Source organism: Varroa jacobsoni, unplaced genomic scaffold (assembly GCF_002532875.2).
Source record: "Varroa jacobsoni isolate VJ856 unplaced genomic scaffold, vjacob_1.0 scaffold_6, whole genome shotgun sequence".
In the NCBI taxonomy this organism is placed as follows: domain Eukaryota; kingdom Metazoa; phylum Arthropoda; class Arachnida; order Mesostigmata; family Varroidae; genus Varroa; species Varroa jacobsoni.
Genome location: NW_019212908.1, coordinates 113,573 through 136,992, shown reverse-complemented (window position 1 = coordinate 136,992; position 23,420 = coordinate 113,573). Strand labels below are relative to the sequence as shown.

The 23,420-nt window shown below is 46.3% G+C and overlaps 1 long non-coding RNA gene across 3 annotated transcripts in view; it reads right to left on the bottom strand.

Moving 5' to 3' along the window:
- LOC111259925 (uncharacterized) overlaps window positions 1-19,264 on the bottom strand; it is a 33,828-nt gene extending 14,564 nt beyond the window's left edge. For 2 of the 3 annotated variants that reach the window (XR_015311134.1, XR_002679941.2), the window contains exon 1: window positions 6,451-7,694. This is a non-coding gene — a long non-coding RNA (uncharacterized LOC111259925). Of the gene's footprint in view, window positions 1-6,450; window positions 7,695-18,807 lie in introns of those variants that run through there. The other variant, XR_015311165.1, reaches the window with a different exon arrangement.
- Window positions 19,265-23,420: the final 4,156 nt, after the last annotated feature.

Sequence of the window (23,420 nt, the reverse complement as noted above, 5' to 3'; positions counted from 1 at the left end):
AACAGTTAAGAGGCAAAATGGCCGGATGGAACAAGCGCGAGGCCCGACGGCTGCTGAGAAGACAGCAGCAACGGAACAAGAAGCAACGAAAGACGTACATGTGACAAACGCCTGCCGTTCCTGATATGGCAGATCACTCAGCGATTTTGTGGGCATCGAACTGCTTGGGGTCTATGTACCGGCAAGCGATGGGCTGCTTAGGAGGCGAGAGACTAGCTGTTTGCTAGTCGGAAGCTACGGCTGGCTTCTACAACGTACTCGACAAGGCTGCTTGTGCTTCAGCAGAAATTTCAATTTTGTTGTATCCTTTCCTCCTTAGTCATGTATCGGTCCGGCCGCCGCTCAATGTCACTACCGCGCCTGTCGTAGTCAATCCTCTCACCGAGGTCTCCAGCAGCACTGGCACCCTTCCCTAGAATCTACTGCTGATGCACCCAGTGAGCGCCTCGTAGAACTTGCGTTGTCCTGATACTCCCTCGCCCTGCCAACACCACAAGCCACCGCCCCCTGCAGTTCCTTGAGAAGCCAGCCAGCCAGCTAGCTGAACCGACTAGTTTGCCGTTCGTCGTCGACCCACCGACCCAACCCCATCGAAAGCCCCCAAAGTTATTCTTCCACAACGGTGCCGCGCGCGCATCCATCTCATCGTGCCCCTTCTCTTCTCGATCTCTCTATCCTCGTTTTTGCCTTCATTCTCCTGAGGCGTTGTTGTCGTCGTCGTCGTTATCGTCGTTATCGGGAGACCAGCATGGTCGACGACCAAGCAAGCGTGGGCACCAATACAAACAGGTCCAAAAAGCAGCATATTGATCCCCTGCCGAACGACATTCCTGCCGCTGCTACTTCCGTCGTTGCCAAAGCATCTTCGTCGTCATCTTTTTCCGCCACCTCCTCCCCTTCTTCCAGTTCTTCGTCGTTGTCGTTGCTGTTGTTGTGTGTCGGTGCCATATTCACCATCGTAGAGTATTTTCAATTTTTAAGCACGCACTTCGAGGTGGTGCAGGCTCCGTATACTAGGCAGACAGCCCAGCAGTGGTGTCCGCAAAAGGAGAGGAGTACGGACGAATTGTGAATTAGCTTCAAGCATTGGCAAGCTGCAAGTTGCTGGCCTCACCGAGTCAGTTACGGTGGCAACGGCCGCACGAGGAGTTGAACTGACTTGCCATGGCCTGCTTTGCTCGCAACACCGCTCACTGTTGTTATTTAGCGATGGAGGAGCTAAAGGCCAAATCCAGTGCTTGCCTACACACTCTCCGCCCTTGCATCGGATACACCCTGGCTACATAAGGGATTTTGTAAAGAGTAGGTGAGTAAGAAACAAGGTAGGGGAAAAGATCTAAAGAAAGAGCTCTCCCCTTCTCTCTCTTCGGTGCCGTTCGGCTGTTGTATCTTCTATCCATCATTGTCAAGATGGTGGCGGACGAAACGGGCCTTCAGTTGAGCCAGCAACAGTAGCGGGCCTGTGAGGACCCATCGACTAAGTTGGTGAGTGCCACAGCACGGTTGCGGCGATGCTTCAAGATCTAAAGCATTACCGACCGAGCGACAGCATCACCATTACTGCTTGAGCCTAGTATAGCTTGTCAATGTGGACGCTGTTCTAGCCAACTTAGCCACCGTAACACCGCCAATGCCAAGTTGAAATAGCGCGATGCTGTTGTTGCAAACGATGCCCGCAGTATTGTATCGTGCTATAGTAGGAGACTAACGGACCTACTACAAAGCACGAAGTGGCAATGAGAGCGTTTGAAGAAGTGGCAGGCCAGTCAGGCCGCAGATGCGGGCGAGCCTACTAGGCCCGCCGACCGAGTAAACAGTGTGAGAGCAGGGGGTTCCTGTGCTCTCAGGAGGCCTTAAAACCTCGCAATATTACCTGGTTGATTTACTCAGCGCGACACAACCATAGAACGAATGCCCGACCTATCGACCGCACACACTATCTGCCATCCGCTGTAAAAGGTGGTAGCACCTTTGTTATTCTTGGTTGTCGCAATCCTTCCCTTTGCCTCTCTGCTCCCCAGATTAGAGCAGGTAAAACAGCCTCCAAACGGTCCCACCGCCTCATACATCCGCACATACGTACAGACCCGCACACACATAACGATGGTCTAAATGAAAGTTCAATTACAAATAGCTGAGCAACTCTCCGACGACTAGCTGACTTCCTAGCCAGCAATAATAGGTACTCTAGCAGCACGTACTGCTGACTTTCGTAGCAGCTGATTCTACGGAATGAATCCGCGTATCTGTGCATTAACTCTTCAACAGGCAGGAGGAAAGAGATACGATAGGTGGATGGCTGAATAAGTTTGGTGGCCGGGCAATTAGGCTGCAAGGACTAATAGTTGAACTGTGATAATGGTAAGGGTATTTATGTCATTCACAGATACACATACAAGCATAAATCAAACATACATGGCTTTTGCCACGTGTGCCTAAGTAAGGTGCGCACAAGGAGACGGAACCAAAGACGCCAGCGACGCAGTACTTTTACTGATATAATGATTCATATTATTTGGTGCAATATGTTTTCTGTTAGAGGACACTAACGCCGATGTATTCTATGTATAACGTATATGCCTTCATATTGATGCTCGTCTCATACTTTTTTGTAGCTTGCGTCGATGTCTATAGGTAACTCTTGCCGTTGGCCAATTACCAGAAGCTAAACGAGATCTTGATTCCAATGTTATTAAAATCATTTTCGTAGGACTAAGAAATTGGGTGAATCGATACCACATTATATTCATAAAATCGAATACTGAGTGATTCTACATTGTTACATCGGAGTGGTTTGGGCCAATGAAATATACTTACCAAACATGAGTTGACGCCAACCGCTTGAAACGACGAGTTTTTTTTTGTTTTTTTTTTTTTTATATTAGTAACAAGCAGGATGCAATCATGTAACAGAAAATAGCGGAAACGCACGTATGTATGCATCAAACATATCAAGTTGACTGCAATCCAATAACAATACACTATTTTTATAGTATAATGTTGTCATACAATGTCTATTGCCAGGGGTCCTCCTCGGTCGTTCTTTCTACCTGGAGCATGAGAGCACACTGTCTATGCTACGCTATTATCTTTTTTCGCTGTTCGATTCATTCCAGCTTATTCCTTGGTGCGGCGTTGAGCTTCGTCGTGCATCTTATGCTTCACCTGAGCCCCAATTACGCATCTATCCTGGACCCCTTCTCTCTGTCTGATGTTCGGGACTTGTGGGGCTTTCACAACTCCGCTTGCATCAGATGCTCTCTCCCCACAGTCACCCGGTTTCACTCGTTCGCGACCCTCAGGGCATCCAAGCAGGGCGTCCAGCAGCGGAATAGCGGCGACAGGACGAGCAGCAACAGAAACGATGGGGATTGTAGAAGGGACTCGTAGATGTGACGGGAAGCGACGATGCAACGACGATGAGACACGCATTCTAACAAAAACCCGCATAGTCTACCACTTGCTTACTACCCTTTCCTACGGCGATGCCGCTACAGCCAGCGCCATAGTCACCTACGATATACCCTCCAGTGGGTTGCACGCGCCACACTGACGGGCTCATCCATAGCGTCCAGTCACCCCTGTCGCTCAATTGCAGCCCCGGCACGAACTTCCCCTTTGGAGATATTCTTCTGACCCATCAGTGCACCCTGTCCCCTATATCCCCAACCAGCCTGACCAACTAACCCCAACTTATTTGAACCCGAATCGAATCCCCTTCTATGCTAGTCCCTTATTTCTTCGACAAGCAGGGGTTTGCCTTCCTCGTTGCATGCCCTCCGTTCGTTTTGCCTGGTCGTCCAACGCCTCGGCGACCATACTCTATTACCGGTACTCGCGATGCCCGCTGCCACCTGCCTGCCGCGGCTCTGATCCGTCGCTTGCGGCCTTTCGTTCGTCGAGCAGCAGCAAAAGCATCCGTTTGAACCCTTTGCCTGTCTCTCGATCCTGCCGGCCGGTCCATGCGCGTGTCCGTGTGTGTCAATGTGTGTAGAGCGGGCAAAGGGCGACCGAGCTCTCTAGGGGTAACTCCGCTGCTAGGTTAGGGGAAGGCTGCTCAGCAGACCCCCGAAGTAGGCCGATGGACAAACTGGCCTGTTCTATGCATGCATAAGGGCTTTTTTGCATATTACCTACCACGGCTACTAAAGTGCCGCTGTCGTAGGTGAAAATTCAGCTGCTGTTCGGGACTCAAGGCAGGAAAGCGGCTGAGAGTAGTAAACTACTCAGACGTCTATGCCCATTTAACATATAGATCACGGAAAAAGAAAGAGACCAAACCAGCAACCGTACGGTTCGCATATACTTATTCGCCTATAATTATAATATTTATTGGAACTGTAATCTCAGCAACGGATTAATAAAGTATTCAACAAATTTTATGTATGTGTATAGGTGCGTGACAAGGTGTGTAAACTGTATCCGATATGAACGCTGGTACAGAACTGTGATGTATAGGGTAAAAGATTTGGCAAACCGAGCGTCCTCATTTGATGTTTTCCGAAGTAGCAGGAGAACAAAAATGCTATAGACACGTAAATAGGAAAAAGTGAGGTGGTCTTTGTTTCTCCCCGCATGTATGCGTTTTACTTCGCTGAACGTTAAGCAAACGTTTTGCAGAAAATTTAAACTTCATCAATTTAAACGGTCATTACGTTTGAAAACATCATTCGTAATAATCATGATCTTTATAACGACAGAGTTCGACTAAAGTAAGGAGCTTCGCTTCGAATGGCGAGCTGAAGCTAACTCAGCTTATCTTTGAGGCTACCAATTGTTTACAGTGGAACCGTCTCAGAGCGTCTTCTCTGTGATGATGGTCATCTGCATTAATTGAATGGCAAATGCATTCAAAGCCATTTCTATTAGGGCAAACTTCCTCAACAACTATCCACTAGAGGAGACACCAGATCCGAGAAGATGGCGACATTTTCATCTATTCTTTAGACGAGCACATCAGTTTACTCTGACTGCAGACGTTTGTTGCGCATGTCTTTTGAACTTGGTAGCTCAATTTTTTGGGCAGCGAAGATTTCGCCGTTCAACTGCCCACTGGATTGTCCCAAAAGAGCGGAAGTGACCGTCACGGCTTCCGGCTGCTCCGGGTCTCCGGGACGTCATGGTTGGACAAACATTTAGTACAAGTGCTCGGTTTCATGATTCTTCGCCGCGTCTCACAATGCGTTTAGATTTAATAACTGGTGACCGGTTAACAGAACTAAGACATCTCCTAGACAAGTCAGAGAAACAACGTATAGATTCGGACCGACATGGCGCGCATTTGGTGCACTGTTGTTTATTACATTCGTGTGTTGTTATAGGCTACGTTTGGATTCAGGCGGATGGTCACTCAGCGCACAAAAACGCGATGAATTAATTCTCAAAAACTTTTACTAATAATAGTTATAAATAAACAGAAGGCTACGCCCATCTCCGTGTTAGAATTAAATAAGGACCGCAAACTGTATATAGAAGGGAAATCGCTATGTGATATGTTGAAAAACTACGGTATTCACTCTGCTAATAGACGCTAGAAATGCAAAAAATTTGAACGACTTCTCGGTAAGCTCGGTCATAGGTTAACTTGCGCTTAACTAAAACGGTCGGTATAATCATTGCTGGCGTTCCTCCATACCATCACGTATTACCTTCTCTGGTAAACCTTTCACCCTGACCATTGACTGTTGAAAGTAATGCTGCCTAAAAATTTCCTCGCTCCACTCTACTTATAGTGATCTATACTAACAGGCCATTTTGCATACATCCTATCGACACACCGATAGGGGCATGGTGCGATATTGGTTCGAGAGTTTGTTAACTCAGGTCTGCCGTAGTCCAACCGACCGAACGCAACGCGTGCGCTCCCTCTTATACCCTGTTGGCTCCTGCACACGACTGGGACGCATGAGGAAAATGGTTGTGGCCGACCATTTTAAGACGGCTAGTCGGCGATCGTAAAATTTCACAATATCCCTTCGTTGCCGTTTGGGGGCCAGATAGGCTAGGGAAACCAAATAGGGAAGGTAATGGGGGCTACAAGCTTCTAGCAAGACCTACCTTTTTCATAGGGTGGTAGCCAGATTTAGCGCAATTTAGCCCCCTTGTAACACTACTGCTGCTGCTTATGCTGCTAGTGTTCGTGACTGACTCTGCTGGTCCGTTTAGTCGTTCGTAAAAGCCAGGACGAGGTGATTCCTGCTGCCGCTGGTGCTGCGGCTTCAACACAGTAACAGTAACTCTATAGAGTATCCAACTAGCTAACGGAGACCAGCCACCAAGCGCGCCTGGCCCATGACTCCTTCAATGCTTTCCAATGCCAGTAACCCTCAAGAGCAGTTCCCGCAAACTATAATAACTACCCCTTCTATCCCACGATCCTTTCCGTCTACCTCTGGCACACTTGCGCCTCTTACGGATTATACTATAGAGAGCGAGAAAGAGAACACTCACCTTATACGCTGTTCGGATTCGTCGGTTGCTCCGACAGCTCGGGCTGGCAGCGCCGTTGTAGAAGCCTCCGTAGTCGAAATAGTCCAAATAGTGCCGCCGCTCGTCCGTAGATGTTGCTGCTTCTGTTGTTGCTGTCGTGGCATTGAGTGAGCATGGGTAGTGGTGTTCGTGGCGGTGCAGGGGCAGCGGCTGAAGGTGGCTGAGGAACGAACGAAGGCCTGGGAAAACTACGGAAGGGACTACTGGCAGAGCGGGCGCGCAATCGGGCTGGTCTGTCGAACGAGTGAGTGAGCAAGGGATGGAATGGACGGGATGGAACGGCGGAAAGAACGACGGGAAGAGGCCTGTAAGCGACGACTTAGCCTACAAAGGTTGCTTGCTTATTTGGTTGGTTGAGCGACAGGCTGGCTGGCTGGCTGGCTAGCTAGCCAGCTAGGAGACGGCGATAGTGTAGCTGCTGCACATACTACGACAGCAGTGGCTGCAGTTGCTATGACGCTACTGCTGATGGTGGTGCGGCGAGCTTCGTCATTTTCGCTTTTCGTAAAATGACCCCTTTCGTCGCTCGTAAGCTATCGTTTCTACTAACAGCTATTCTAGCCCGTATTCCACTCGTTTTCCTTCCCTCTGGCGCCCATCACTCCTCGTCCCCCTATTCCGACGAAGACGCTTCTTTCACCGGCCAACAGACCCCAACGCGGCGCCAGTGGTGGTTGCCTCTCCACACGGGACCCAAAGCAGACCCATATACACACCAACACCCTTAAAAATTCCCCCAACACCCGCGTCCCGCTCGACCGATGCCGGCATCTCCGACATCCTCCCCCCGCCCTTTTGTCCTTATGATAGTAGCCAAATGTTGGCCATTGGTTGGTCCAGTGACGCCTACTTGGCATCGTCGTCCGCCTACTAACACTACTACTGCGACGATTACAATCGCCGCCGCTATGTACTCCGTGTATGTACTCGTGTGCAGTAGCGACACGAAGAAAGAGAGGAGATCGGGATGATATGAGGCGACGACGATGTTATAGCTGATCCGCCCCCAACAAAACTCTTTCGTTTATTCATTCCTTTGTGAGTTCATCTATAAATGCATGGATACGATACTAGGTCGTGATGATGTCATAGCGTTACCGATATAGCGAATTCAAGCAGCGATGAACACCAAATCGACTGCCATCATCGATCAGGGGTTGAACCAGGTACATTTAATTAAGTATCGCTACTAAATGAACGTGCACAGGCACACTGTTTATAGCGATAATTAACGTAAGATCAGATTCAGTGCGGGCTCAGAGTTAGAATGAACTTGTCAAGATTAGCTCTAAGAATGCATGTCGAAATAGGGCAAGAGGCTGTGTAGCAAACATGTATTTTCTTTTGAGATTTGACGCTGTGAAAAAATATGCACAGTGGGACATCTAAGCTGGAACGTACCGTATGTCATTTTGGCATGCGTTCGTTTTTAGTTCTCGGTGAATGAACAAGACCATACAATGAACCTATAAAACCTATGCAACATTTGAAGGTGTGAAAGAGTCGGACGATCGAAATTTAATCAAGAACAGATAGATGAAAAAAGCTTGTTTTTAAATGAATGATTCCAGCATTTTGATACAGGAACTCAACTGATATGTGTATCAATCGTCTGTAGGATCGCCCAGACGCGTTCCAGCTTCGAGAATCTTCCTTCCGCTTTAGAACTTTTCTCTCTCACTTGTTGTCCAGTAAGAAGCTTACCACGAATTTGAAGATGGAGTTCTTGAGAACCGATAATTATAAGCTTCAGGTACGAAATTCTAAATGAGACATGAACGAATTGCAGCGATTGAAAATGTCCGCCAGTGATTTCTCTAGTAGAATCTGTCATCCAGCAGACCCAGACTACGAACAGGTGACATTGTAAAAATGTTGATATGAACGCCCCAGTATGTATATTACTGCAACGCTATGTAACAAAACTCAACTTTTTGCTTATGAATTATATTGTTTTTGTGGAAAGGCCTTTATGTATCTAAACAGAACGTTCTGTTTTAGTTCCACATTGTCATTGCCCCCATAAAACATATTCAGTTCACCCCATATCCTTCTCCGTGCGATATAAAGCTATCAGGCTTTGTATTGTGTCTACATAGATACCACGATATTAGCGTTAAAAGGCTCTTTAAAAATCGACGTAAAATCACACAGTCCTAGAGTTTGAACATGGGACTAAGTGAAATCGTTGAACAAGGCCCTCTTTCAGAGAAACCTAGGATTGTTTACAACCAAATTAAAATAAAGTTCATGCATATACTAGCTGTTTAGTACTAAACAGTAATTTCCCAATGTTTTATATATCACCTCTAACTTTCCAATTACTACGTTCTTTAGCTCTTGTTATTCTGTAATACAATGGATTATTTGTGCATATTATGGGGCTACTTATAAACTCGTGTTCTTGAACTCGCACAAGAACGAGTGACTTACCAGCGCCACTTTTGTGCAAACAGTTCGGGTATAGCTTTTCGTCTATAAGAAGAGGGTAATATATAACGCGAATAATTTTGCAAACAAAGAAGGAAGTACATAGTATTGTCCTACAGAAATTAGTCTTACAAAGGTCTGGAATGCAAGCTAAATTAGGTACCACATCTCCACACAAACTATGCTTATTCAGCACGTATATGTTATACGGTAACTTGTTCTACTAGATAATATATGAACATGTACATATATATATATATATATATATATATGCATGCTCAGCCACTTGCTAGCCCCGACTTCTTTCACATGATCCATTGTACCGTAAGTGAAAAATATTTCTACGTTTCTTTAGTTTTGTCCGCTCTTGTCAATTTTTCGATCATCGATGTTTAATGTTGATGTTACAGTTGGCTCCCGTCTATATATCTTTTTGGTGTCGCCTCTCACAACGGCCTGCGGACATCGGATTTCTTCAACGCTGGCTAGGTGCTAGCGTCCCTGTCTCGCACCGACCACTTCCCTGCAGTTTCGTCACTTCCTCTTTAGCGTCCCTCCCCTTCATTTTCCCGCTTTTGAGCCTTTTAGGGGCAGATGTCTCCGATTTTGAATCAATCAGCCGATCCACTGCTTCCACGACTACCGCCACTCCTTTGGCCCCTTTTTCTACTTTTCTGCCTTCGTCGAAAGAGGCATGCGTTGCCTTACATGGCATAGCCTCACCAGACTTCATCCATCCGTTCAATTCCTCTGCTGCTGTCGCCGCCGATCTTCTCGAACCTCTTCGTTGGTTATGCACCACGCGGACGCGCGCGGTGCCTACGACGGCTTGGCTGAAGCGCACAGGCGGTTGGTCGGTCGGTCGACCGGACGGATGCAGCACACTGACACGATGATGTTGGTCATGATGACGGCGTTGTTGTTGTTGTTGTTGATGATTGTGCGGATGCGGCCCCTGCTCTCCTACGAGTCCTGCGAGTCATGTAGCTTCTGTGCTGCTCTTCCTGTAAGTTACAGCTATGCTTATCCTAAGTAGAGGCTGTTTGGATTCTTGTGGGTGCTTGGCCGCCGGCAGCGGTAAGAGCCTACTGCTGCTACTAGCCAACAACAGTGAACGCTGGCGAACGACGCCACGCTAGGGATAGCTAGCAAAAGCAGCTTAGAGCAGTGACTCATCGAAATCTCTAAACAACAACAACTAACTACCCTTATACTGGAGGCCTATACGACGAGCAGCAGCGCGTTGTCTGCCACCTACCCGTCCGCCCCTACACCTTTCCCCCTCGGCGTCGCAGTGTGGACTAGCGCAACCCTTACTGCTTCTGCTGCTCTGGATGCTCATCCAGTTTAGGCCTATACCCCATCGCAAAACTCGCGTCGCTCGACTACCCTGAACGACCCCCTCCACAGCTTTCTACTCTATTGGTAGCCTCCAGCATCTACTGCGCATACCGCGCGCTCTTCTCGCTCGCTTGCCCGCTGCTGTGTCGACGCCAGTTGCACTCCCAATACAGTCCTATTACTATTCCTTCTATGCTGGCCCTGTGCTGCGGCTGCTGTTGCTGTTATCCTTCAAGACAGCATCAAGAACAGCATAGTCTATGCTATCCCTCCGTTTGGATCGCCCTCGTCCCCCTTTCGATGCCTACTTTCACTTTCACGCCGTCCGTCCTCCACTGCTTACACAGACCCTACGATAGCCACACAGCGACTTGCCTATCGTCCGCCGGCGACCTAACCTTCTAGCGAATCAGTATTTCTTCTCTGCTCCTGGACCCATGGCGACATCGATACAGAGGGAAACAGACAGCCAAAGAAAGCTCGCAATGGCGGCGCCGTCCTACGGAACGCCGCTTGTAGCTCGTAGAAGCCACCGCTGCTGCTGCTGCAGCTGACCGAATAGCTCGCGCGGTCCGCAGCGGCCAGTATGCGGGTACAAGAATGGGTAAGGCACTTCGGCCAATTGTCCGCCATAGTAGTGGTGGTGATAGTCATAGTTGTGTTAGTGGTCTGTCGCTTTTAGCTGTTTCTTTCTTACCGCCTTTCCTCTCGCGCACCTCCCATCACTCTTTCGTACGCTACATCGCTAGCATCAGCATCACCAGCAGCAGGAGGGTCAGTGACAGCATCAGCAATATCGCCAATAGCAGTGACGGCGGCGGCGGCGGCGGCAGCAGCAGCAGCAGCAGCAAATGCAACTCAGAAGGCTTGCAAAATTCGAAACCCTTCCCGGCGCGTGTCCCTTGGCTCCTCGATGCTCGTCGGCGGCGGAAACGCTTTTAGTAGGGAAGATCTTTCGAGCACTCCATGAGACAGCCAGCGACCCAGCGACGAATCGTCCTACTCGGACGATAGACATGAGCGGAGCAAGCATGAAGCGCGCCATCACTGCTCCTTCACCAACTGACGATCCTGCATCATGCGACGAATTTTAACTTCCCAAAAAGAGTAGTGCACGAACAGTGAGCAGCTTGGTAGAGACTTTCAAGAGACTGACTAGGCAAGCGAGATGTTAGCTGGCAGCGCAAAGAGCCCTAGCTTCCCTGTTCGCCCTGAAAGTCCCCCGTCACCCGCCTCTACCCCATTCTCTGCCCCCGCTCAACTCGCGCTGCCTGGCGAAAATGAGACAGATTCAGCGAACGAACGAACGAATCAACGAACGGAGGCTGTGTCGTCGCTGTCGCAGTGCTGTGTCCGCGCTTGACGCAGGCTTCGCTACTGCCCAACAGAAAGGATACTGCAGCGACGGCAAAAGACTAGGCGCAAGCCGCTGGCCCTGTTGAACAGTGGATGGTGAGTGCCATAGTAGCATTGAAACAGTGCTCCCAGAGGCTCAAAACACGGCCAGTACAGGATGGCTTATCTACAATGCAATTTATTGACGCCACGACGGCAATGACATCTACGAGTCCACCGGAATGGGAATAGGCACTGTTCAGCTAAAGGGCGACAACGGGAAAGCCGGCAACGGCAGTGACGTTGAGTGTCCCTAGAAAAAAAAGTCAGATACTCCAGGAAAGTTCTCCTTACGAGGATGCTAACAGGAGGACTCTCAGGTCGAATATTTGCATCTTTGTCTGTATTGTATGATAGGCCTAGAACTCTATGATTTCATCATAATCAAAATATTACTAATCTTGCTCACGCAGGGAAAGTACCCGAGAAGAACAGGTTTTGGGGATAAAAAAAACCTAGGCTGCGCCGAGGTAATTCCAGTAGGCAAGCATTCGTTGGGAGGCGCATATTTTATGATAATAGCCAAACACTGGACAGGGGTCAGTGGGCCGTCGGAGAGAGACAAGAAGGCTCTGAGAGAGCAGAGGTGGACCCAGACGAGGGTTGGATTCGGGTCATGCGTGGGCGGAGGGTTACTACTGTTAGAACTAGGATTTAATTATGGGCGCCTACATTGTTTAATCTATATCGAAGAATTAGTTTGGTTTAAGTAACATGCATATACCAGTTCGTGCAGGCAATTTCATGCATTCTGGTTGGTAATCGACATGTTCCTCTGGTGTAACAGAAACAAAGTAAATAAAATAAAACCAAGTAAATAAAATAGGATAAACCAAGAAGGCTGGTTCATTTAATCAACGCGCCTGCCAACCCGTACAAGGTTGGGGTCTTCACAAAAAGTAGAACTCCGTACCTAAAAAAATATTTAGGCTGACAGTGGATCAGTATACGGCATTAATACTACAGACTTACTCGAAAGTCTGCAGAAATAGCGTTAGAGTGTTTGATTGTATTTGAATTAGTACATGCTTGTTTTCTATAATTTACTTGAGCGCCTTACTTGGCTTAGTTTCTATCATTATACTGCAACGCATACATCTTAATTTAATAATACAGACGTGTAGTAGCGTACTGTTTATTGTTGGTGTGATAAGCCGCACTGTTAAAAGTGACCCACTATATTTATCAGTCTAAAGTTCACAACAAATCTATTCTTGGTCAAGCCTTGCCATAATGGATTCCTATAATTTATATATGTCATACTAATATTAATGGAAGTTTGTTATGATGAAGTGAAGAACGTTAATGGAAGGGTAGAAAGAAAAAGTTCACGTTAAAACGTCATTATCGGTTTAATATTTGAGAAATTTTTCAGTGAAGATCACCAGGCCACTTGCGAGATGATTTTAACTCATTACCCAGTGTATATTTATGCTAAAAACAGCTGATCCTAAAGCTGTTAGTACACTCTAATGTACTTACTAGAATCATTAAAGAATGGCGAATCCTCCTTTTGTAGAAGATTTGGTTAAAGTACTCACTTTGTATGCATTCGTGCATGTGAATTGTGCAGGGTCTGATCGGTTAAATGGATCGCAACTGTTCGGTGAGTGATTCGATGCGCGATTGTGTGTATGTGCGTGCGTGCGTGCGTGCGTCTGGGTGTTCAAGTTCCTTTCGGAATAAAGGATGCCACGCAACGCGACGGGAATCATGCTCTTGGGCTTTCCGTAGCTCTCCTTCAGGGACAACGACCGGCAGGCTGAACTCCACTTCAGTTCTTTCTCTTAGTCTATCTCACATCTCTCATCAAGAGCCGGGATCGCAATGGGCATAGAAAGGACTAGTAGTCGGCTAGCCAGGCAAAGATGCTTGCCAACAGCAATTACCCTCGCCACAGCTCCAGTCCACACTGCAGTGTCGATTCTGCCCCCCTGTCGCTTCCGACGCCTTTTACCCTGGACCACCATTGCCACCATCTACGCTCCGCTACCATCACCATCACCCAGTAGAACACTGCCACCACTTATTTTCTTCCATAAGCTTTCTTTTTCTGCCTCTCTCCTACTGTTTGCCCCCGATGTTGCACCCCTAGCACATGACTGCCGTACCCCGTACAGCGGCGTCCCTTAGCGCCCCATTCCAGTAACTGCAATGGCGGCGGTAGCAGCGGATTGGTGGTGGCGGTGGCAACTTCGGCCCCGAAGGAGGCGGCAGCTTTTGCAGCGCCACTACCTAATCTACCCCACCACAAGCCCCGTGCCTACTGCGTAGTACGTATGTATATCAGCAGCTACGACAGAGGCAGCGGTGGCAAACTGATGTGAGGTGCTATGGAAGTGAAATTAGGAGCAGAAATGCTTTATCGGTGCGTTCATAGACGAGGGAGAGAAACCAGCAGTAGAGAGACGGACAAAGGAGGAGAGCATGAGAGGCGGCTCCGTCCATGCAGGCTGCATTGGCCTTACTGCCTGCTATTTCCCCTCACCTCCGCCACTTCATAGGTGAAGGAAGGCTGGCCGCCAGAGTGCTCTCATATACACCGTGGCCACACTTCACTCGGGATACCTTGAGGGCGGTCTTGGTGGCTGGCTCACTCTGTCGAACGGTAAAGGGGAGACAAACTAGCGCGTAACTGTGCTATGGGAGTGGCGTACCTGACAACGAGTGCAGCAAGCGACATATAGGGGAAAGACTGACGGGGGATTGTATAGATCGCCCTTGTTTACCAAAAGGGTTGCTGTGCTCCCTTCAAGCAATCTTTCTGTAGCTCTCTCTTTCTTTTGCTCTGTGCCCACGACGATCTTCGCTGGCCTAAATAATAATAATAAGTAGATGCTACCGCCCCGGCAAGCTTGCAAGGCTGCTTTACAGAGGGGTGTCGTTCATACCCTGGATAGATAGTTGCTCCGCAGGCTTCTGATCCAAGTTGCGTCTACCGCCTCAATTTTCTGATGTGGGGGCTATGTGCACCCATTCGATACTGGCCAGATGGGTTCGTTTAAACGTAGACCAACATATCGGAATTAGCACTGGGCCCATTTCAGACCATTGACGCCTACGTGGAAGCGGAGCCGATTACTGATGCAGATCAGCATTGAGGGGGAAAAATCAGGGAATCGCTTTCAACTCCTATCAGTGAGGTCGTCATTTATTCGTTTATTTCTAACGCCGCAAATCGAAGAAAGCCTGGAGTAAAACATGTTAAGTGTATGTAAACCACAGGATTCTAGCTTTTCCTATAGCCCAGCTATGATGCTACGGTGGGGGTGTGTTTAACCATAGCGACGATCAACCGTCCTGACCAACGTGAAAAGGTTGAAAACAGAGGTGGAGGAAAACGGGACAGCTTTGTAAGTGTAAGCGTACAGCCTTGCAGCGCCCCGTCGTTCTGCCGTTTGACAGGAAGCGAAAGTAGTTTGTTTACTGTAGATCATCGCAGTGCAGTCCAAGCGGGATAGAGCGCCGACAAAACGCTCTCACTGCTCAAGGGTGGTACTAGAAGTTACTCCATATCCGCCTACCTGCCTACAGACCTACCTTACTAGCAGTCCATAGCCGCTAGCGAGAGAGGTAAACACTTTAGAATAAACTGTTTGTCCTTTAGCAAGTGTAGAATGTGTACATTTGTATTTGTTTGTTGGGTAGACATAGGCGGGCAGTGATAAGCGCCTGAGGCAATGGGCTATACTGACCGCTTAGATCAACCTATGTTAAAGAGAAGCCTTTTTCGTACCAGCCAATGCATACATATTTTTATATTTTAGCCGCAAAAATTAAGAGTTTAATATTTGTATAGTTTCTTGTAAGAATTCTAGAAATGAAACCGATATCAATGACTTCTTTTTTTTTTTAAATTAAAAGATGCTTTAACAAGTCTAAAGATTGGCAGTCCACGTTTTCTCTCTTTTACTGATCACACCTCAATCCATAAATACGGCAACGTTTAGCTAGAGGTGCGATTTTTCGCGGATCGGTAAAAATTAGACTTTCCTAAATTACCTTTGCTCATACAGGTAAATCCTGTTGCAATTTTTCGAAAAGAAGCTGTATTTTTCTTGCGGATAGCAGGATTCCGGCGCAGATATGAAAGCAATCCGCTTTCCTCACAAGAAGAACGTCCATCATCAGCTCACACGGACTATTTGGCTATAATCACACCCACTGCTTCTTATCTCATTATAATCTTTTGAGTCTCCGCCTCAGCTCTTTGTCCACCATTGCTTCGACCTCCTTCCTTTCTCTGTGAGCTGTCTTAGCGCTGACACTACTGCCGGTCGTTTTTGCTCATTGTTTTATACTGCGTTTGTACTGCTTCGGGCTATTTAGCGGTCGACTTTTACCAGCTGGTCAGGGAGAAGAAAAAACCACTGGACGACCCGATTGACTGACTTTAAACTTGGGTTATGTTCAGCTCAGTTTTCCTGGGGCATTCACTGCAATTCGCCGGACAAACAAACAGACGCCCACAAGAGGTTAAGCCGTTCGGTTACTTCATACCCTCGAGTAAAGCTACCACCGGTACGGTTACTGCTGTTGCAACAAATTACTTATCATGTGCACTCGCATGTAAACAGGACAAGACTATCGACAACTTGGCCAACTGCCGAAGCGCCCCCATCAGGCTTTCCGCATACGGCTCTATGTACGAAACGGAATCACAGAAAACTACCTGTGACCCTAAGAGCCTGCTATATAGTACCTACATAAGATTTATTGTAGCATCATTCTAAAGGACGAGTCAGCTCCCGGAGTGAAAATATCATTCGCCTAAATAGAGATACTATCTGTGTATGACCTGATTGCAGTTCTGATAATCAGCACATTGAACGTCGAGCAGGTAGTCCTTAGCGTACAGTGATGTCAAGGCACTTTGGCAGGCGTTTACAATCCTTTTCGTTTGATCACTTAATCGTCTGATTAATATAACATTCATTTCTAGAATGTGACTTTATGCAGACCGCTAGGATAATATTGAATCGATCCTGATTGTAAGGTCATAACAGGACATATAGTTGTGGGTAAGCGCATTTGTGGGTCTGTACACGTACGGTCAATGAATCAATTTAAAAAAAATGGTTAAATCTGATCTTTTTTGTAAACCGCATTGTTACTTATGACACCATATTCATACTGTGTCCGTAAGCAGCGATTATTGATAACGGATAACTGGAAATCGAAATTTGTGCATTTCTCAATGCACACGTTCTTATCAATGATTGGCGTACACAATAGCGATTTGGTCGATGTAGTCAACTTTGTCATAGCAGATGCTGCCTTTAAAATTTCTCCTGCCAACCCATTGAAATCAGCGGACGCCAACCACAGGATCTGGCTGTCATTCTTCGTCCTCATTTCTCGCTTGGGTACATCATCTGCTCTACACCTCCTGTTCAACTGTTCGAGTCACATCCCTGAATTTCCCATAGTGACACTATGGAAACACTCAAAATCCCACACGTACAACGTTTAAGTACCAGGACAACGGTCAAGGGACTTATTGCCCCTGTGTGTGGTAGTCTTCTTTCAGTATCGCACTATAGGCAGCCGCAGCCATTGCTCCCCTACCGCTCCATGCACTACTGAGCTGTGAGGTCGTTCATTGTCACCCTTTGTGACTTGCCGGATGACGGTTTGAACAACCCGGTCAAGCCAAGTTACCAACTGGTCCCCTAGGTGCAGCATTTCTTGTTTTTTCTTATAGAACTACTATAATACTACCATGGGCAAGCACCACCACACGATTACGGACTTTCGCCCTGCAGAGTCCATAGGTTGCTCCACCTGAACGTCCATCAACTTAACATGACCAGCGGCGGCGTAGTTGTCGCACTTGACAGCGCGGCAGTGTTTCGGCCGGTATCCGTAGAGGTTTCCTTTCATTCGAACGAATGTTTCAGGGACGATGTGAAGGGGACGGTAGAGTCAGCCGAGCTAGAGATGGACATCTGCGGTCTGGTTCACCCGTAATGCATTCAGAGGTCCAGCTTGGCTTTCGAGGGGAAGCGAAGTTTGCTCTGTATATGGTCTACCACACCCCTTTCTTGGCAGCTCAAAACCAGCTTCCAGCCATATACCTTTACGGCTGTGGCCACTATTGCTGGTGAGCGACCTAATCTAATCATACAAGTGTAGCTCTCCAAATACGGCTTTACCTGTCTGCATAATTATGCCCATTTGTCGTTTCTGAAACCTATGAAGACAAGTTTATGCTATCCTGTAGTGGAAATATGCATGTACAAGCAATCAGGAGAGATCGACTCGGCCATTTTTGGTGGCTCAGTCAAATATGAATGTAACTGCACACAGAGTGACTGTTCAATTCATGACAGGTTCAATATGTACACCGGTACACGGTGCCGTTTAAACCACGTTTTTGTAAATTTTATTTGTTAACAAGCAAGAACAGATAAACCAGTTTGGGTCGCTTTTATGTGAGATATATTCGAACACGTGAGCCAAACCTGAAGTACGCCTTATATTAGATTTATGTATAAGTGTTCCTTGCGAACGAATAGCAGAGGATTAAGTCTCTGAGGTCATGTCGATTTTCGATTTATACTTCTGAAGTGTGATATTATTTTAAATGTTCATATACATACAGTCCGTGTTTCTTTGAGATAAAGCAAAATTATATTGGATGACACATTGAAACAATAACGTGAACATAGGAATAGACTCAATGAAACAGAACTTAGTTGTACCGACCTACGGACTGTAAACAACAAGCTATCAAGCGGATATCCTCAGTAGGAAGTCAAGCAATCGGTGCGTCCTTTGCGTCAATGGTGTGCTTCATACTAAGCAACATGAAATGTATTCCCATGATAGCTCCACAAAGTGGAATGAAACTGATCTCCTAATTACAGTATTACAACAGTAACAAATACAAGCTCCGTTAAATATAAGCCACACCTAAGGCGATATCAGGATAGGTCGGGTCCAGCTGATCACTTCTGTAGCTGCGTCCGTCTCGATATATATATATATATATATAGATAGATATATATATATATATATCTCGTTACACATATAGACCCCTTTGGCAAGCGGCCACTTACCAACATCATCGAATTCACGACAGTGGTCGCCTACGAAACAATGGACCAGCCGAATAAATATATTTATGTGAAATCTCGCATTTTTTCTCACCGTTCCTTTCTGCTTGCTTTTCGTTTGAACGTCAACCGACAGTCAAGTCGGCTGCCGTAAATCGCCGCGGTTGTTTCACTATGTCGCCATAAAAAGCTCACGAAGTCCGTCGCAGTTGCTCGTCGACCATCCAGCCAACGAAGAATCGAACCAAAGAAGACACCGAAAAAAACAGTTTTCTGTATTTGATTTGCGTGTCACTAGTAGTCTGGTCGATGGCTGACTGGAATATACGACCGGCTACCTTTCGGCAGTCGTGAATGGCAGCGTCTTCAAGATATCCCGATTGCGGCTCCCTGTCAAGGAGCAGCTAGCATAAATTCAATAGCGTACCTGCTCTAATCTGGCTTAGTCCTTTTTATGTCTTACAAATTGACACTACTGTCACAATTTTGACTATTACACTTTGGCCTTAACCGAGCAGCTTGACTATTTAATATACTATCATTCTTCTAACAATATTACTCAAACGAAAGCTTCGTTATATTTGTGGTTCGAGACGATAGCTGGAGACGGTAAGGTCCTCGCATCCGCTACGATAGTTACGGACGTAAGAAGATTTGCGACAAGCAATATTCCTTGACTGGCTGACATCTCTGCATAGCTATCGATATGGCCATCATTGTCAAACGGGCCAATGTTGGGTCGTCGTTGATCTGTCGTCATGTGATGGGTGTTCCATCGCAATCAATAATAACATAGAACCTAACCGACTTGCGGTCGTCCAAGCCGCCAGACGATTATCAGCAAGACGCATGTTCATAACCAACAGCTAGGAGATCTTCTTCAAGTCATCAAAACGTCGATAGTAATAGTACGACTAAGCGATAATCGATCTATTCAGGGAGAAAACAACGGCTTGTAGACAATGGGCTCTTGTTACGCTAAGAAAACGTTTAAACCGTATATTAGTACCCAGTGAAATTTAGCGCTACCATTACTCTATCGACGTAAGTGTATCGCTTTATTCAAAACCTAAACGGACCATATCTAAATTTTATACAAATTGAGCATGGCCGCGTGACGATCGATACTGGCCTGCACGATAGCGGTCTGCTAAGCAGTGTCAACTAGTGAAATAGCGTGTCTAGTTGTAACGATTTATCTATATAACGACAATATTTTTCTACCCGCTGACAGCGTTCACCTTGACGCTGATCATTGCGAAACTCGAACCAAGTACTCGATATACAGGGAAGCGCTCGAGCAGCATCCAATGGTTTGCGATCAAAGTACGTGCCGTATTGATTGCATCATGGCCGAAACTGTTGTCGGCTTCAAATCGTGATTACCTAACTGTGAGCGGGAACCTTGCTCTCACGGAAGATCGCTCAATGGAAAACGTATAGCAAAATTCTTTGAGACAGCTGTCGTATGGCCTCTCCGCAAGAAACGGCTTAAAAGAGGTTCGTCCAATAAGCGACCGCCATTGTTAATTTCTATAGCATGCAAGATAGAATAGCTCGGCCCATATGGACAACTGCCGGCGCACAGGGCCTTATATCGGACGCACAATTACAGATCATGAAAACATTCCAGCTAGCTATTGGGTACTCAGTCTGACTGGGCCGTCAAGTGCAAAAAGGCTCAACGCCACATACATTAACTTAAAATTTACTTTTGAACGCGTTACATTCTCGAAACTGCTGGCCCTTCTCCCACAATTGGAATAGGGATCTTTCTGATAACTTGGCTTGAAACCTTTGTTAGTAATTGGATTTTGCCGATTCGTGCAAATAATCAATATTCCCAACGAGTGCCCGTGTTGCGTCCCCAAGTACCCTAATACAGGGCCCTTTGATATGTATATTGTTTATTGGCTTTTTAATGTACAGAACGCTCCATCGCTGTTTGTAATGACCTGGCGTTTACCAGGACGGTAGTGCATATTGTTGCCTTGTGTTATCGAGACCAGAATCAGAGCTAAAAGGAACATTTTAGTAAAATCTATGGTATCAGACTAATGCGTAAACGATCTTTTTCTTATCGCGTATACATAGAGAATGAGTGCTCCGCGTATGTCTCGTTTCGTAAAACTATACCAGAGCTTTTCTAAGAAGTGCGAATATGTATTTGTTGTGACTAGTGGTTTAATAGCTTGTAAGATAGTATGACCGACATAAACCCGTCAAAACTATTACATTTTTTATCTTTGTAAAATTTTGTTTTTTAACGATGTGCGATATATCTCCTTAGGTCACATCATACAATGTGACACAATTTTCTTAAAATGATTGAAAGCAATTGGTCGACGTCGAAAGGCAAAGGAAGCTATGAGACACCGAGAAGTCATGTAGCGTTTAGTGCCCTGTTCCTAATTAAGCAAATTTCAAACAATCAGCCGTACATTTTGCATAACGGAGACAAATGTGATCCAGAGCCTTGTTGAATTGTTTGCACTCGCCATTCGCGAAAGGGCCTAAACGATGGCCAGTGCTGTCAACAGCAATGGCATGCTTGTTCTCGAATATGATTAGAATGCAGGCACGTGAGACAAAAACAACATCAGTGGCACAATCGGAGGCGCTAGAAAAAGTAAGGGGTCAGCGTAGATTGTCAGAGCAAGAGGATCGTATAAAAACAATGTCTTATCACAATGAAGCCAAAGGCTAGACGTAGAAATCAAGCGAAACAGCTCCGTGAACCGCTGCAGGGCACAAAAACCCGATGGCTGAAGTTCCGAGGCTTGGCCCTCAAACACGCTTTTCTTTTACCCTTTATTCCTCACCAGCAGTCACTCTCCCAGTGTACACAGGCGGCGCGAGACAAATTAAGCGGAAAATCATAAGAGACGTTTTTACTCAGCGTTATCACTTAGAAACCTTGAATGTCGAAAGACCGCCAAACTTCGAAATTCAAACCTCTGAACGTAGCGTTAAAACATGAAAATACTGGCAGAATGCAGTTTTCAAAAATAATGGTCACCACTGAGGTAATAAGCGGTAACCCCTAATTCTTAGGCGTAAGTCCACCATCCATACTATTGGTCACATATCTAACTCGACGATTCAGTTACAGACGAAAGACAACTTTAGAAACACTTTGCTATAAATCAATGAAGTCAGTTGAAGTTTACAAAGGCATTTCGTTTAATGCCCGCCGTTCCAAGATTACTGCTTATGGAGGGCGCGATTCGATATCTATAAAAAAAAAAATTATAATAACATATTCAATTTTACCAAACAATTGTCCTTGAAATTTGAAAAAATGTTCAGCAACATGGCTACGGTGGAAAGCCAAAATGCGTATGGTGCTTGCGCATTACAGCGCGGATACTTGCCCTTTTTCTCCCTTTCAGATTTTTCTCTTCCGGAAAATACCCTCAGCGATAACAAGTAGTTATGTCTAAGTCTGTGTTCTTCCTGCAATATACTGTAACCACGGATTTAGTTCAAGATCATTGCAGCAATAGCATTGCAGATATCATCAGTAAATATGCGCTATTCTCTACATTGAACATTTTGACTGCCTGGCGTTGCGCTTCGCTACCGTACGGGCCGCAAACGGAGGGGACATCTCTGTCCTTGCAGGACAAAGCCTCGGTCCTTGCAGGTAGGCCACTATTCCACGAACCTCAGCTGGCTCTAAGCACCTCTGCCGCCGCCCCCCGTAATGTGCCGCCTGTGTTGACTCCGGCTGGGTAGGTTCTGATTCATACTGAACCGCCATTCCATTTGCTTGTCGCGATGTGTTTCCCATGCTAGCCGTTGGGTCCCTTGGTTCGGCCTGACGGTCGGTCGGAAAGAAGGAGGATCTGCGGATGCGTTTGGCCGTCACTGTTCCAATGCGATACTATTTCTGCATCTCGCACTTTGTGGCTGTGACAATTAAGTGCAAAGTGCGTTCTTGAAAGCCTAGCTTCGGAGCGGATACCATTGATCCAGGGGGGCGGCATCCTAAACAGACAAAGCCTAGGCTGCTTCTCTAAGACGGACTAAGACTCGCACTATTCGAGTCAACCATCCACCGCTCAACGGTTCAGAATGGAAGCCCGATTTGCTGCGGCAGCGAAAAGGGCTGCATTCGACAAGAAGACAACGTGGAATCGAAGCGAAATGCTGTTTATTCTAATGTGCCTGTTTTTTAATGACATTTGCACCTAGAATCGGCATTTGGTGAATAGTAAATTTAGTAGCTCTAATGGTATTTTTCACTGTAAAAAATAAAAATTAATGAGTACATGTCGTTGTGCACGGATTATATGTTGGTTGCCTAACAGCAGTTTCCAAGTTAATTGTTGTACTTATCCGAATCGTTAAGTTTACCGTAGGCCGTTATAAAAATTTGTATAAGTAATGCTTATAGCAATAATAATAGTAATCAAATCAATGATCCCTTTATTAGAAAAGTGTCGATAGGAAACCTGGATGGAGGATAGTATTTTAGAGCCTGAGTTAGCCTGTACGTATGGGAGTCGATGCGTAATTTGCTAGATTTTTTAAATTTGTATCCCACGTCAATTAGAAAACCTACAGTTTTTTTTTCACAGGCGATCTATTTGAGCTTGGCAGCAATACTAAGATACATCGATTCACTAAAACATGTCTACTTATTGCCTAAGATGCTGATGTCTTCCTTCTACCTTATCATATCTTATCATTCTGTCAACTTTA